Here is a 17,500-nt window from a genome sequence, read left to right as displayed (position 1 = left end):
CCTTCCTCCTCCCTATTTATCCTTACTTCCCTTCCTCCCCTCTCCCTCTCCATCCCTACCTCCCTCCCTCTCCCCCCTCTCCCTCTCTATTCCTACCTCCCTCCCTCTCCCTCTCCCTCTCTATCCTTACCTCCCTCCCCCTATCTCCCTCATCCCTTATCTCTCTCTCTTACCCCTTCTCTCTCTCTCTCACTCTCTTTCATCCCCGGCTCAGAATAGAGATTTTGAAGTGTGTTGCTCTCTAAAATTTACAGCTCTCTGCTTTCGTTTAATTCCGGCTCCTCCGCTCTTATGATGAACATCGGAAGGAGTCACGACCTTGTGGAATAGGGTCAAGAAAGTTCATCCACTTGTCTTGTGATTCAAGCTGACGCCGGACGATTTTATTCAGCTAAAGGGAGGACCGTCACCACAGGGAGAGGATGAAACGTCGATGGTAAACGCACTGTGGTTTGGTCGAAGAGGCAGTGGAATGTAGTTCAGTTCGAAGCTTCAAGATTCGTTTAGATAAACACCTAAGCAAGGTGCTGTAATGACTGCCATTTATTTTACATTATTTGTTTATTTGTTTGTTATTAATTGTTTATTATTATTTGCTTGATTTTCATTTATTATTAGTTATGTCAATTTATTATTATTTACTGTTTACCTGATTATTTATTATTCAACTATTCATATGCATTTATTTATTTTATTTATTATTATTTATATTATAATTTTTATTTTTATTTTATTTATTTATCATTATATTTTTTTCTGCATTCGACCTAGCTATGGACCAAAAGGCCTCCTGTCGGTATACCCCTCCTTTGTAATCCTTTATAAGTTAGGCTCGTAGCAGCTAGGGTCGTTCCTGCATCGGCTTTGAGTACCGCAGCCGCGCCCCTCCCTCCCCCAGTCAGGCGGCCAGCGCTGCAACTAATGCATTTGTTCCTGCTCTCTTTTCTCTCGCTCTCGTATGCAGCTGTTGCTCTTTAAGCCGCCGCTGCGCCAGTCATCGAAATGTTGATAGTGCCGCAGCTGTCGGGTCAACCTTTGCAAAGCTTGAGCGAAGCTGCTGCAAGGAATCAAAAATTGTTTGTCAGTTCTTCCTCTCTCTCTCTCTCTCTCTCTCTCTCTCTCTCTCTCTCTCTCTCTCTCTCTCTCTCTCTCTCTCTCTCTCTCTCTCTCTCTCTCTCTCTCGCTAAAGTTGGTCTGACGGGGTTGATAGTGTGCGGTTATGGCCGGGTCTAAATCATTCCTCAGTCTTTCTCTATCTCCTCTCCCCATCCCCACTCTCTCAATACAAACACACACACACACACACATATATATATATATATATATATATATATATATGTGTGTGTGTGTGTGTGTGTGTGTGTGTGTGTGTGTGTGTGTGTGTACGTATGTATTTATTTATTTAGGTTATGTTCGGATCTACATATAATATATATAATATGGATCTTGTTCATTAATACAGCTGTGTATGTGTGGGTATAGGTGTAGCGTTGGTACAAAAGGGATTGGTGCAAGGGGGCGGTGGGGGACTGGTGCTGGGGATGGGGGGGGAGTTTTTTTGAGAAGGAGTGGGACTCCATTGCTCACGTTCTATGACTCCTGCTTCCTTGGTTCTTCGTCCTCTCCGAGATTATTGATTGGGGCTGCCATCGACAGAAAGACAAAATGCGCGAATTGAAGAGGATGTGCTGCCGCTGCCGCCGCCCTTCCATTTGTACAAGTGGTTCTTCGATAAAGAACGAAGAGTCTCCGACCCCTCGGCCAACCCTCTCCCGAAGTCCTGAGGTGACCAAAGAGTCTGCGAATTCCGTGCGAAGTGAAGAGGATATGCTGCCGCCGCCGCCCTTCTATTTGTACAAGTGGTTCTTCGGCAAAGAACGAAGAGTCTCCGACCCCGGCCAACCCTCTCCCGAAGTCCTGAGGTGACCAAAGAGTCTGCGAATTCCGTGCGAAGTGAAGAGGATATGCTGGCGCCGCCGCCCTTCTCTTTGTACAAGTGGTTCTTCGGCAAAGAACGAAGAGTCTCCGACCCCGGCCAACCCTCTCCCGAAGTCCTGAGGTGACCAAAGAGTCTGCGAATTCCGTGCGAAGTGAAGAGGATATGCTGGCGCCGCCGCCCTTCTCTTTGTACAAGTGGTTCTTCGGCAAAGAACGAAGAGTCTCCGACCCCGGCCAACCCTCTCCCGAAGTCCTGAGGTGACCAAAGAGTCTGCGAATTCCGTGCGAAGTGAAGAGGATATGCTGCCGCCGCCGCCCTTCTATTTGTACAAGTGGTTCTTCGGCAAAGAACGAAGAGTCTCCGACCCCGGCCAACCCTCTCCCGAAGTCCTGAGGTGACCAAAGAGTCTGCGAATTCCGTGCGAAGTGAAGAGGATATGCTGCCGCCGCCGCCCTTCTATTTGTACAAGTGGTTCTTCGGCAAAGAACGAAGAGTCTCCGACCCCGGCCAACCCTCTCCCGAAGTCCTGAGGTGACCAAAGAGTCTGCGAACTCATTGCGAAGTGAAGCATTGCTCACTTCGCTCGTTATGTTTTCTCTTTGGGAAACCTACAGTTCTTCGCTAATAGTACACACAAAGATGTACTTAATTTATGATTCCCAATACCACCCATACCTCAATCTACGTGCACATTACAAAAGGATTACAAAAGAGGAGCTTGCCGACAGGAGACCTTTTGGTCCATAACTAGGTCGGATGCGAAATAAATATATAATAAGGATAAATAAAATAATAATATAAATAATAAACAAAATGAATAAATATGTAAAAATGAATATAAACAAACAGGTAAATAGTAAATAATAAATTGACAGATTAAAAATAAATGATAAGCAAATAATAATAAACAGACAAATAATAACAGATGATATAAAATAAAACATCACACATGTGACTGGGGAAGAAGAAAATAGGCAAGAACTAGTTGATCAATATAGTAAAATAGACTTAGTAACCATGTAGTGAGCGCTGAAGCCATTAGTTGTCTTAAGAGAAGGTTAGTGAACTATGAATAAGGGTGATAGGTGGTAATGGGTATGGAACTGCCTAGTGTAGGCCTTATGGTCTCTGGAAGCCTCTTATTGGGGCCAAACTGCATCACGTCCCTTGGTGAGTTTGGCCTTACCAGGTGAGAGTGTTGGAGACATTTCGCCCCGTAACTGGGCCAAATGAATTAAAAGACAATTAGCCTTGTTCCTTCGGAATTCGAAGGTGAAATCCCGAAATGTTACATTCCATTGCTACTAGCAGAATGATTTAGTAAAATAGTAAGATTTGTTTAAAAAAAAATTGAGTGTACCGAATGTGCCAATTAGCAGAATAGGTCCTACCCATTTCTCCATGTGGCATACATAATATATATATATATATATATATATATATATATATACAACACTGGGTCCCGGTGAACAAATATACATTTTTGTCAACCACAATACACTTTAATTCTAAGCCATCAACATCGAGGGAGACTCGTGAAGGCCATTATGGCCATACCACGTTTCAATTTCTGCATGCTGGCCGCCACGAGTCTCCCTTGATGTTGATGGCTTAGAATTAAAGTGTATTGTGGTTGATATATATATATATATATATATTCTCTCCTACTGGGGTTCGAACCCTCGCCTGAGCGGCTTGCTTCTTATAAGACGAAGACCGTACTATCACGCCACCATGACCCTACAAAACGAAATGACTAAGTTCAAGGACCAATCGTTCCGCTGAGGGCACTCGGGTAAAACGTGGTTTGTACTGTATTTTCATCAAATCCTTTATGCAGGCCAGTCTTAATGACAATAATATATATTCATTCATTTCATTTACCAAGGCTTTTTCCCCCTTCCAAGGGAGGTAGCCAAAAAGGGAAAGGCATAAAAACACTCCCACCCATTTCATCCCTAAATACACTCCACACCCCTCCCACCCTCCCTCTCATCTGAGGGAAATTCCCTTACCAATCAATTATGTTAAACAAGTCGGGCGAAATCACACAACCCTACCGCAATTTCACTCCGAGCCATTCCCATTTTTCCTCCGTGCTTATCTTGCACGTGGCTCTTCCTCATGCTTGCATGGACTAATTGCTTTCATCAACCTTCTCCCCACTCAAAGGCTTCCCAGTGCTTCCGACGCGGCTTCCTCCCGATTCTCTTTCGACGTTCTCACTCTTGAGGACTCCGGATGCAGCGAGGAACAGCGTCTTCTTGCTCGCGCCCGTCGTGGCGCGTTTTCTGCTTCGGGTCGACGTATGGCCGCGATCCGGCGACCTGATATATGTACATACATACACACACACTCACATACGTACAACACACACACACACACACACACACACACACACACACACACACACACACACATATATATATATATATATATATATATATACAGCAAAAATCATAGACGAGTGACAGTAAAATATGTAGGAAAAATAGATTATAGACCGAGCGCTTTCGTCTATAATCTATTATTTTCCTTTGAATATTTCTGCATGTATGATGAATATGTATGATATATATATATACAGTATATATATATATAATATATATATATATATATAATATATATATATATATATAATATAATCACACACACACACGCACACAAACGAACACAGGCACACACACACACACACACACACACGAACTGTTCTCTTTGCTGCTCACCAAACTACATAAAAACATGAATAGAATGATGTGTGGCTAAACTTGTCTAATTACCCAATCGTTCATCTCGAGGCTCGCTTTCCCCCTTCACATAATATCCACCTTCTCCTTGCGTGTACGGTGTGTGTGTGTGTGTGTGTGTGTGTGTGTGTGTGTGTGTGTAATTCACCATGGTCTTGGATCACGTTTCGGACTCGTGATCGACAGCTACTACCCTCCCGGGAGAGAGCTCAGAGCTCATATGTGACCGATCTATGGGTAATGCTGTGAACTTACACGCCCACACACACGCCCAACTCCCAGCCCACGAGAGTCGGAGTAACGACTCGCAGCGCAGTGATATTGATATTATTTTAGCTTTGGGTGGGATTCGAACCCAGACATCATACGAAAATCGACTAAAACATATGAATCTGTTTTCCCTAAAAAAGCGTAGACTCAGAGGTGACTTGATACAGGTCTTTAAAATTCTAAAGGGAATTGACAACATCAAAAGTGACAAAATTTTCACATTGAATGAGAATCAGACAAGAAACAATGGTCTCAAACTGTCCGGAAATAGATTCAATTTGGAAGTAGGTAGAAACAACTTTGCCAACCGTGTAGTTAATGAATGGAATAAACTTCCTGCACAGGTAGTGCAATGTAGTTCAGTTCGAAGCTTTAAGAATCATTTAGATAAATACCTAAGTAAGATGCTGTAATGATTATAATTTATCTTACATTATTTGTTTTTGTTTTGTTATCATTTGTCTGTCTGATTTTCATTTATCATTAGTTATATGTCAATTTATTATTATTTAATATTTACCTGTTTGTTTATTATTTAACTATACCTATGCATTTATGTATTTTATTTGTTATTTACATTATCATAGTTTTTATTTATTATTTTATTATTAATATGATTTTTTTTTCGCATCCGACATAGATATGGATCAAAAGGTCTCCTGTCGGCATGCTCCGCCTTTGTAATCCTTTGTAATCCGTAGTGTTAGCCGGGAACTCTACCAACCGCGTATGTGCACGTGCAAGATTATGTATGCTATATATATATATATATATATAGATATATATATATATATATATATATATATATATATATATATGTTATACACCACACACACACACACACACACACACACACACACACACACACACACACACACACACACACGCACACACGTAAAATGTGTATTAGAGTATGTATGTATTTAAAATGTAGTACACATTTTATATTTGGAATACCTTTGCGGTTTTGTGTGGGAGTTGGGGAGTAGGCTGTGCTTGTTGCATAATTCTGGTAATTATTTCGAGGGCCGAGGGGGGGAGGGGTGAGGGGGTTGGCTGCTTTTTACGACGCCGCGAAATAACCTCGACCATGTTTACTTTTCCTCTCTCTCTCTCTCTCTCTCTCTCTCTCTCTCTCTCTCTCTCTCTCTCTCTCTCTCTCTCTCTCTCTCTCTCTCTCTCTCTTTGTCTATCTGTCTGCCTCTCTTTCTCTTTCCCTCTCTCTTTGTCTTTCTTCCTCTTTCCTACTCATTCTCCACTCTTTCTCGCTTTCTTACTACCTCACTCATTCTCTCTTTCTCTCTCTCTCTCTCTCTCTCTCTCTCTCTCTCTCTCTTCCTGCTTCTTCCTCTTTTCCACTCTTTCTCACTTTCTCATTTCCTCACTCAATATATCTCTCCCTTCTTGCTTCTTCCTCTTTCTCACTCTATCTCACCTTCTCACTCATTCTCTTCTCTCTCACTCTCTCTCTCTCTCTCTCTCTCTCTCTCTCTCTCTCTCTCTCTCTCTCTCTCTCTCTCTCTCTCTCTCTCTCTCTCTCTCTCTCTCTCTCTCTCTCTCTCTCTCTCTCTCTCTCTCTCTCTCTCTCTCTCTCTCTCTCTCTCTCTGCTTCCTCCTTCTCACTCCTCACTTTCTCGTTTCCTAACTCATTATCTCTCTCTTCCTGCTTTTTCCTCTATCTCATTCTTTCTCACCTTCTCACTCATTCTCTCACTCTCTCTCTCTCTCTCTCTCTCTCTCTCTCTCTCTCTCTCTTTCTCTCTCTATCTCCAACCAGGATAGACCCCGTCCCCTTAGACTTATCACGCCTCGATAGACGAACTGTTTTCCATCCTTTCCCATATCATGAAGCTGCGTCGGCATTATGATACACGTTCGTATCCTGTTTAATATACTTTCCTATTCTTTTTACACGACTCTACGTACGTGTCTTCCCACATAATGTCAGGCAGTTCATTCTCCGTTACTTATATTAATGTTTTTTTTTTTTTTTTTTCGTTCTCTCATTTTGTTTCTCCTTATTTGACCTCGAGGTCTTATCTCGGACGTGCTCTCGTTAACTTTGCTGTGCTTTCAGCTGGTTGATCCTGCTGGCCGCTCTCTCTTTCTCTCTCTCTCTTTCTCTCTCTTTCTCTCTCTTTTTCTCTCTCTTTCCTCTCTCCTCTCTCTCGTCTCTTCTCTCTCTCGTCTCTCTTTTCTTGTCTGTCTCTCTTCTCTCGTCTCTCCTCTCTTCTCTCGTCTCTCCTCTCTTTCCTCTCCCTTTCTCTCTCTCTCCTCTCCCTTTCTCTCTCTCTCCTCTCCCTTTCTCTCTCTCTCTCTCTCTCTCTCTCTATCTATCTATCTTTCTCTCTCTCTCTCTCTCTCTCTCTCTCTCTCTCTCTCTCTCTCTCTCTCTCTCTCTCTCTCTCTCTCTCTCTCTCTCTCTCTCTCTCTCTCTCTCTCTCTCTCTTCCCCCGCGAGCTGCTGCTGCTGCTTCTGTTTTCCATCCTTGGACTGAGTTACCTTTCGTCCATCACCCAATTAAGAACATGAGAATGAAGGAGACTGCAGTAGACCATAAGGCCTACACTAGGCAGTTCCAGCTCCATGTCCATTACCACCTGTCATCCCCATCCATAAAGTTATCTAACCTTCACTTAAAACAAATGATAGTTTCAGCGCTCACTACACAATTATTAAGTCTATTCCATTCAGTGATCACTCTATTGGTAAACCAGTTTTTGCCTGTTTCCTTCTTAAATCTAAATTTTTGCAATTGAAAATCATTACTGCGAGTCCTGTCTTAATATGATGACCTTGCCTGTATCACCCTTGTTAAAGCCCTTGATCCATTTGAACACCTCTATTAGATCACTCCGCACTCTACATCTTTCCAGATAATGTAAAGTAAGGTGCCTCAGCCTGTCCTTGTAAAGTAAATTTCTGAGCCCATGTATCATATTGGTCATTCTCCTCTGTACTGATTCTAGTGAATATCTATTCTTTAGGACGGAGACCAAAAGTGTTCCGCATAGTCAAGGATGGGTCTAACACTAGAGTTTGATAACTACATCTGTTCTGTTATTTGTAACCATCCTAGTAATGATACCTAATGCTTTCTTAGGTCCATTCCTGGCGCTAATGCACTGTTTTCTGGGTTTATGGTCAGGACTCACTAGCACTCCCAAATCTCTCTCGCGCTCAATTTTCTCTAAAAATGTGTTATCTAGGCTCTATTTGCTTTCCGGGTTGTGTAAGGCTACGTTTAACACAATGAACTTTGAGATATAGAAGTCCATTTGTCAGTTCATCGAATATGGGAACAAATTGTTAAGATCTTCCTGCAGTATCCCGGCGTCGTCTTCCGATCTAATTTGGCGTCTCATTTTAGCGTCTTTCCCAAATTTACATCACTAGTAATCTCATTGTCCTAGTCGCTTATATACATAATGAACAATAAGGGACCCAAAACCGTACCCTGGAGAACTCTGCTAGTAACATTCCCCCATTTGGATGTTACAACGTTAATGGTGACCCGCTGTTTTCTGTCACTGATACATGCTCTAATCTTTTCAAACCTTTTTCCTCGTATGACATGGGCTCTGACTTTTTTAGTAGTTTCTGGTGGGGCACCTTGTCAAACGCTTTGCTAAAGTTAAAGTTAACATCGTAGCTATCATTGTTTTGTGACGCCTTGTAGACATTAGTGTAAAAAAGATAAAAGGTTGGATACACTTGACCCACCCTTGGTGAACCCATACTGTGAGTCACGAATCAAATAAGAATCGTTTCTCTCGATGTGATCTCTGATTCTATTAGTTATTATTGATTCTAGCATTTTACCGAAAACCGACGTCAAAGTGATTGGTCTGAAGTTATGCCTAGACGATTCATCACCCTTTTTGAAAACAGGAACAATGTTTGTCTGCCGCCAAGAAATAGGCACGAATCCGACTTACTAAATATTTTCGTTAACTGGTCGCAGATTTCAAATTTACACTCTCGGAAAAAAGTTCGTCTCCTTCCTCCCGTCTTTTCCTCAACGCCCTCGCCCCCCCCCCCCGTCCTCCTTTTCCTCATCGTCTTCATCATCATCACCCTCATCATTATCATCGTTGTCCTCCTCCTCTTCCTCCTACTCCTCCTTTTCCTTGTCCCCATCGTCATCATCGCCCTCCTACTCCTCTTCCTCCCACTCCTCTTTTCCTTATCATCGTCAACATCATCACTCTTCTCATCGTTGTCCTCCTCCTCCTCCTCCTCCTCCTCCTCCTCTTCCTCCTCTTCTTCCCACTCCTTTTCCTTAACCTCATCGCCATCATCATCATCATTATCATCGTTGTCCTCCTCCTCTTCCTCCCTCTCCTCCTCCTCCTCAACCTGTTCTCAATCCTCTCTTGTTCTCACTCGCTCACTCACTTGACTCGGCCAGAAGGGTGCTCCTTCTGGATTACCTCAAAAGGAGGAGGCAGAGGAAGAAGAAGAAGAGGAGGAGGAGGAAGAGGAGGATCCAGGAACCAAAGACTGCGACAAGTGTACAAGTGTTACGAAAAAAAAAAAAAAATTGATAGTGTGTTCATGTTTGTCAGTGGATGGATTGGGTACAGGTGGAGACCGCTTGCGTTTGTGTGTGTGTGAGCATATTTGTGGCTGGTTTTCAGCATAGCCCATTGGATCACGTCCTGCTGCCTTTGTAATTAATTGTTCGCTTTGTTTGGGTGAAAAAAAATTGTCGGAATGAATTGACGCTTAATGCCTGGCAAGCATGGGAGACCATTTGTCATTTCTTCCCCTTTTCAGATTCCGCTCGCATGACTGAGCGTCCAAACGCGCGTTGCCTCCGCTTACGAACACGCGAAACGCAGCGTCTCAGGCTCACAGACGCCCCGCGCGCGTTGCCTCCGGTTACGAACACGCGAAACGCAGCGTCTCCGCTCACAGACGCCGCGCGCGCGTGCGTGCGTGCGTGTGTTCACGGAAAGATGTGCTTCAGAATTACTGTTGTGATTATAGTATATGCATATTATGTCTCGTTACATACACACACATTCACACACGCATACACACACACCTCGTAGCGCGGGGGTTATAGTTTACGGCTGCCACTACGGCGGTCCAGGTTCGAATCCCTCCCAGGGCTAAAATAATTTCAGTATTACTGTGCTGCGAGTCGTTACTCAAACTCTCGTGGGCAGGGAGTTGGGTGTGTGTGTGTGCGTGGAAGGTCACAGCATTACCCATAGATCGGTCATATATGAGCTCTGAGCTCAGCTCTCTTCCGGGAGAGAAATAGCTGTCGATGACGAGTCCAACACGTGATCCAAGACCATGGTGAATCACGCACACACAATTATTGACAAGTTTTTCACGTTTTTTTTTTTTTTTTGAAAATGATTGCTCATTGTTTCCATGGCTGGCCTCGTTATTTTTTTTTTTTCTATTATTATTTTTTTTTCATTTTATTTATTCAAATATTTATTAATGTTATTTTGTTTCATTTATTCATTTATGTTATTTATCTTATTTTATTTTATTTTTTTGCTTCTTCGGCCCGAACGTGTTGGGGAGCGTTGAAGGGAGTTCGGGGGCCGAAGTTCGGGGTGAATGTGATCTTTGAAATGATGATGCACCGCAAGATACCTGATGGAAACCCGAAGCCAGGGGGTTTCCAGATTCCAAGAACAAAGAGATAAATAAATTGATGAATAAATAAATAAATGAATAAATAAATAGAAAAAGTCACAATTTGGCTTCTTTCGTTTTGCTGTGGAGGTACAATTGGACTCGAAGTTTATTATTTTGATTTATTTCCTTTCCGTAGAAAGAGTCCCGATCTGGCTTCTTTCATTTTGTTGTGGAGACGCCATTGGATCCGAAGTTTATTTATTTTATTTTATTTTTTTATTATTATTATTATTATTATTATTATTTTTTTTTATTTTTTTTTTTTCTTTCTTTCTTTCTTTCTTCATAGAAAGAGCCTCAATCTGGCTTCTTTCATTTTGTTGCGGAGACGCCACTGAACCCGAAGTTTATCGTTTTCTTTTTTTTTCTTTCCCAGGAGACGACTTTGCCGCCGGCCGTGATCGTCGTAGGTGAGTGTTATCATCGTCGTCATCTTCGTCTTGAACTCAGCGGGCCTGAAGGCCTTATCACACTGGGCTGAAGGCGTCATCACACTGGGCTATTTTTCCTCAGACTCTTGGAGCAGTCCAACAGCTTTTGGGAAACAGTCCGATATGCTGGTGGAAAAAATAATTCCTCCAGCGTATCAAATGACATAAAATGTTAAATTGTTGAGAAAATAAAATAGGTTGCTATCGTGGTTTTACGGCGGTTAATGCGCTGGAGGTGGGCGCTACCGCTGATTAGTTGGAGGTCGGAGGAGAAATAGCCCAGTGTGATAACCCTTTGAGACCTCGAAAGTGGGTCCAGGCGGTGGCGTGCAGTCGGTCATTGCCACGTCATGGACCCAAAGGTCTCCTGTTGTCGTTGTTGCTGTTCCCAATGTGATATGAAACAGACTCAGAGGGCCAAACGTGCTCATATGTGATGTTTGTGTGTGTGTGTGTGTGTTTTCCTAGTATCTTACGGGAAGGGGAGCTACGCTCGTGGTGTCCCGCCTTTGTATCTCCAGTGTCTAGTTTGCTCTTAAATTCGTGTATGGTTTTTGCACACACTGTATGTGTGTTGTGTGTGTGTGTGTGTGCGTGTGTGTGTGTGCGCGTGCGTGTGTGGTAATTTGATTAGGGTTGGTCTACCATTGATTGGACAGTGATGGTGTTTTTGATTGAGTCAGAAAGGATCTCAATTCGGTTAATGCACTGGCTGTTCAATTTTGTGATGTCGTTGAGTTCATACCTCTCTCTCTCTCTCTCTCTCTCTCTCTCTCTCTCTCTCTCTCTCTCGTTCTCTCTGGCTCTCTCTCGTTGCCAATGGTTATGGGTTGGAAGAAAAATCGTACGTTCGTGTTCGTGAAATTAAAACGATATGATACTTTTAAACCATTTGTTTCAGGACATCAGATGCTCTTGATGATTCGGGTTTCGTTTCGGTTTGACGTGTTGGTATCAAGTCAGTGACATGACTCATTTCGTTTTATTTTTTATCTCATTTTACTTCATGTTACTTCATTTCATTTCATTTCCTGTTTCGTTATTTTGCATAATATCCCCTTTGGATAATGCATGTACATCACATATGATAATTAGTCCTGTTCCCCATTTTCTCACCCCCAGCAATACGTCACAAAGCAGTGGCGAATTGTCGGGACTAGTTAGCTGAATTAAGATTGTCAGCGGCGTTTTTTTTTTTTTTTTGGGGGGGGGAGTGGAATGTCACTCCCACGGGCTTTGTTCGATCCCTTATGGTGGGATGTTTATGGAAGACACACCTTGCAAGAGATAAATTGGGATGTTATAGATTGTCAGAGGAGCATGGAAAGGGAGGGGGACGCTATGGAATAGCGAGCCTACAGCTACTAGAGCGGCGACGGACGCTCTAGTAGCTGACGGAGCTCCTAGGGGTCTTCGAAGACGGTAGAGTCGGCTCACAAGACCTTCAGGGGGCGCCAATGGTCCCCGAAGGTCCCGCTAATAACTGGTGGGGTTGGGAGTTGGATGTAGATCCTAGGGGAAGAGGCGTCGTTAACAGGATCTGATTAATTTGGGATTAGGGAGGAATTGGGAGGAGGTGACGATTCTGGCTGTGTTTGGAGCCAGTCATTCCGAGCGGACCGTAGACTGTGCGTCTTGGGTCGTTTCTGTGACATGGTATTCTTAAAAAAATTCTTTCCCTATATAAAGCTCATATAAATCCTTGGAAGGGAAAGATTTATTTAAGGAAATATTTTTTTTAAGAATACCACCGTAAGATTCTTACAGTAGTATTCTTAAAAATAAATTCTTTCCTTATATGAATCTTATATAGATTCTTGGGAGGGAAAGATTTATATAAGGAAAGGATATTTTTAAGAATACCACCGTAAGATTCTTACGGTGGTATCCTTAAAAAATATTTCCTTATATAAATCCTTGGAAGGGAAAGATTTATATAAGGAAATAAATTTTTCTAAGAATACCACCGTAAAATTTTTACGGTGGTATTCTTAAATCTTATAAACCTTTCCCTTCCAAGGATTTATATAAGATTTATATAAGGATTATAATTATTTTTATTTAATTTATTTATTTATTTTTTAAGAATACCACTGTTAAATGTCCTCCATCGTCCCCTCCATAAGCTACTTCGACCTTTCGTCCTTCCCTGGCGGCTCCATCTGTATAGAGGGAGGGTGGAGGGGTGTGGAGTGTATTTAGGGATGGATTGGGTGGGAATGATTTTATGCCTTTTCCTTTTTGGCTACCTCCCTTGTATGGGGGGAAAAGCCTTGGTATATGTATGTATGTATTACGTTTAGCACTGAAATCTAATGCGGCAACCTATAAGAATTCTCTCTTCTTTTTGTGGGTTATCACAAATTTAAGGAAAACGAAAACCGATACTCGGCTGAGCCCATGTCACCCGCGCGGCACTCATACAGCATATACGTGAGAAACGTTGCGATGATGATATGGTTTAACGTCACAAACTTCCCCCTATCGGAAGCCTAGGACGGTACCCCTCACAGAGTACTCTGTAGCGTGGAATTCAATGAACCATGCCCTTGGTTCAACTTCGCCGGTGGCAGGGTTCGAGCCGCCATCCCCTCGACCTTCGCCGCAAGTAACGACGCCCCAACACACTCAGCCAGACCCTTGTAACTGTTATTTTTTAATATAATTTTATTTCGTAAACGAGGGGCTCGTTACCCTAAAATTTGTGATCACCCACATAGAGAATAGGGGTACATGTTGACGGTATCCTTGTTCTTCCAAATGCATCCCCGCATAGCTCCTGTTCACTAGCCCAAACCAACTCAGTCTCGCCCCTCTCTTTCTCTCTCTCGCGCGCGCTCTCGCTCTCTCTCTCGCTCATTTTCATGTACAAACTATCCCCTGTGCATTAGTCCAAACCAACTCACTCTCGCCCCTCTCTTTCCTCTCTCTCTCTCTCTCTCTCTCTCTCGCTCATTTTCATGTACAAACTATCCCCTGTGCATTAGCCCAAACCAACTCACTCTCGCCCCTCTCTTTCCTCTCTCTCTCTCTCTCTCTCTCTCTCTCTCTCTCTCTCTCTCTCTCTCTCTCTCTCTCTCTCTCTCTCTCGCTCGCTCATTTTCATGTACAAACCATCCTACCTGCCTTGGCCTTCTGATACAATCGTTTCTGATCTTGTTTATCCTCCTCGACGCTCCAGATGAAGATGGCAGCAAACAGGAACATCTACAAATCTGCCAACATAATCTCCAGGTCTTTGTGTGTGTGTTTGTATGTGTGTGTCTGTGTGTGTGTGTGTGTGTGTGTGTGTGTGTGTGTGTGTGTGTGTATGTGGGCGGATCCTGGAATCTTCAGTCAAGTCCTGGAATCGAGAGATCAGATTCGAAGAGACTTCCTGGAACTGCATCGTCCAGGAAACGCGCGCGCTCGCGCACACACACACACCTAGATAAGAATGCAATGTTTATACGCATTGTTTTCTCCTTCCTATATTTCTCCCTCTCTGCTTCTCCATCTTCGTCAGCCGTTTCCTCTCTTCCTCACTCTCTCGCACACCCTTCGTCGTCCTCCTCCTCCTCCTTCTCCTCCTCCTCCTCCTCCTCCTCCTCTCGCTCGCGCGCACACAAACATAAAACTATATTAAAACCTACCACGGCTTTAGGCACACACACACACACACACACACACACACACACACACACACACACACACACACACACACACACACACACACACACACACACACACACACACACACACACACACACACACACACACACACACACACACACACACACACAGTCTGCCGCTCTACCCAGAAAATGATCTCTGCTGTCTTGATTATCCGTAAGGAAGGGGCAGGTGGGGTTGACCGGCGTGGATAGATGGATCACACTCTACTTTATATGACTAAAGAAAATCTCTCTCGGACGTACTGAAGATAGTTGAGCCGGGTGTATATGTATAATATAATATATATATATATATATATATATATATATATATATATATATATATATATATATATATATATGTAATATCACTTGACAAAATGTAGTGGCACATTTTTAAAATCACGAAAAACCCACATTCGGAATAAAAGGAAACTTAGAAGAAAGTGTAACTTCTATATCTCGGCTAATAGCTATAGCCCTCTTAAGGAAAGTACTTCCCTGAAGAGGGCTATAGCTATTAGCCGAGATATAGAAGCTATACTTTCTTCTAAGTTTCCTTTTATTCCGACTGTGGGTTCTTCGTGATTATATATATATGTATATATATATATATATATATATATATATAATATATATATATATATATATATATATATATATTGGGGGTTCGTGTAACGATATTGTTCAACGGGAGTCGATGTAACATACGACTCGAATAATGTCCATAAACTTGCTTTGGGTTTAACGTTGTGTGTGTGTGTGTGTGTGTGTGTGTGTGTGTGTGTGTGTGTGTGTGTGTGTGTGTGTGTGTGTGTGTGTGTGTGTGTGTGAGAAAGAGAGAGAGAGAGAGTGAGTGAGGGACGGGGGAGAGGAGGAAGGAGAGAATCTGTCTTGAAAGGAAGAGACCCAGTCGGCAGACCCGCATCAAGATTTAACTTCGGGCGGAGTTCGTGAATGAGATAAAGAAGCGGAGGAGAGAATTGTAGGTGGAGGTGGAGGATGAGGATGGAGGAGGGGTGGGGGTAGGTGGGGTAGGGCTGATGGGTGGGGTTAGGGGGTAGGTGGGGTGGGGTGTTAGGTGGGGTGAGGGTTAGGAGGGGTGGGGGGTAGGGGGTAGGAGACGTGGGAGGTAGGATGGGTGTGGGTAGAGAGGTGGGGGTAGTAGGGGTAAGGGGTTAGGTAGGTTGTGGGTAGGAGGGGTGGGTGAGGAGGGGTTGGGGTTAGGAGGGGTGGGGGTAGGTGAGGGGCTATAAGGATGGAAGGAAAGAGTCCCCCGTCTCCCCTCCTCTCCCATCTCCTCTCTTCTCCTATCTCCTCTCACCCCATCCCCCCTCCTCTCCCAATCTCCCCTCCTCTCCCATCTCCTCTCCTCTCCCATCTCCCCTCACCCCATCTCCCCTCACCCCTCCTCTCCCCGGCGGCGACAGCAACAGCGACGCGGGCCTGCAATGAATTTGGAATGAAATTACTGCAGCGAGAAACTGCTTGTGTCCCATTCTAGAAAAAAAAAATGTGGTGTATGTGCCGCTGCGTGTGTGTGTGTGTCTTTACCTAGTTGTATCTTACGGGAAGGGGATCTACGCTCGTGGGGTCCCGTCTCTGTAGCTTCCCATATATAATTTACTCTTAAATTATTTTGTATTGTTTTTGCACACACTTTTGTTTAGTGTGCGTGGTTGTGTGTGTGTGCGTATGTGTGTGTGTATGTGTGTGTGTGTGTGTGTGTGTGTGTGTGTGCCGTTTGTGTGTACGCACATACTGAAATGTTTCACTCAAAATCCCCTGACCCAGTGACGCGTTCGATCCTCCCAATGTTTTGTTCTTCAGTCGTTGTCTCCTTCTGGTTTCCATGCTCCATGACTTCTCAACCCCGCCCTCTGCCACTTACTGTCCACTTTTTTTTTTTTTTTTTTTTTTTTTTCTCCGAAATCGTTCCTTGTGTTTGTAGAAGTTTTGATCCTTTATGCACGGGCTAGACTCGTGGGGACCCCGTCGCCCCCCTTCTTCCCTACCTCCTCCTTCCTACCTCTCTCCCTACCTCCATCCCCCGTACTTCCCTCCTCCCTCCATCCTCTCTCCCTCCCTCCCTATCTCCATCCTTCCCTCCTCCCTCCCTACCTCCCTCCCTCCTTCCTTCCTCCCTCTCTTCCTCCTCCCTCCTTCTCTCCCTCCTTCCTCCTTCTCTCCCTTCTTCCTCCTTCTCTCCCTTCCTCCTCCCTATCTCCCTCCTCCCTCCCTCCCTCCTTCCTCCATCTCTCCCTTCCTCCCCCCTCCCTCACGATCTACCTTCTCCTCCTCCATCAGTTGGGTTCGTGATTCGCTGGGGCGCCCGTCTCGCCCAAGCTGCCGCTGTGCATGACAACCGATTAAACCAAACATCCCCCGAAAGATAAGGCGCGGGCGCGCGCGCGCATGCAACCATTTCACAAAGAAACTTATCGACAGGAGACCTTTTGGTCCATAACTAGGTCGGATGCGAAGAAATGTGTACAGAAGCGAACCAACAATTGGTAGGCGTTACAGCATATAAAACTTATAAAACTTCGAAACTGTACTACATTGCACTGCCGCAGGAGGAAGTTTAATCCATTCAATAACTACAAGGTTGACGAAGATGCTCCTACCCTCTTCCGTCCTGACTGATTCGATTTTCTTCTAAACAGCTGAGGACTTAACATGACTCTTCCGTATTCACTGTAGATCAGTTAGTATATGTACCCTATGTATGTACATACACATACGTACACATGTTTGTACACATAAATTCCGTGTGGAGGGGAGGGGGATTGCGGT

General features: G+C 43.9%; 1 protein-coding gene across 7 annotated transcripts in view; it reads left to right on the top strand.

The window, feature by feature from the left end:
• LOC143033258 (tetraspanin-1-like) overlaps positions 1 to 17,500 on the top strand; it is a 437,733-nt gene that overhangs the window by 227,347 nt on the left and 192,886 nt on the right. For all 7 annotated transcript variants that reach the window (XM_076198481.1, XM_076198480.1, XM_076198476.1 and 4 more), the window contains one exon: positions 10,997 to 11,030. The gene's annotated coding sequence lies outside the window, so the exon portion shown is untranslated. The remainder of the gene's footprint in view (positions 1 to 10,996; positions 11,031 to 17,500) is intronic.

This window comes from Oratosquilla oratoria, chromosome 15 (genome assembly GCF_046742065.1).
Source record: "Oratosquilla oratoria isolate Oo_2021 chromosome 15, ASM4674206v1, whole genome shotgun sequence".
Taxonomy (NCBI): domain Eukaryota; kingdom Metazoa; phylum Arthropoda; class Malacostraca; order Stomatopoda; family Squillidae; genus Oratosquilla; species Oratosquilla oratoria.
The sequence above is the reverse complement of the archived record's forward strand: the minus strand, read 5'-3'. Positions and strand labels throughout refer to the sequence as shown.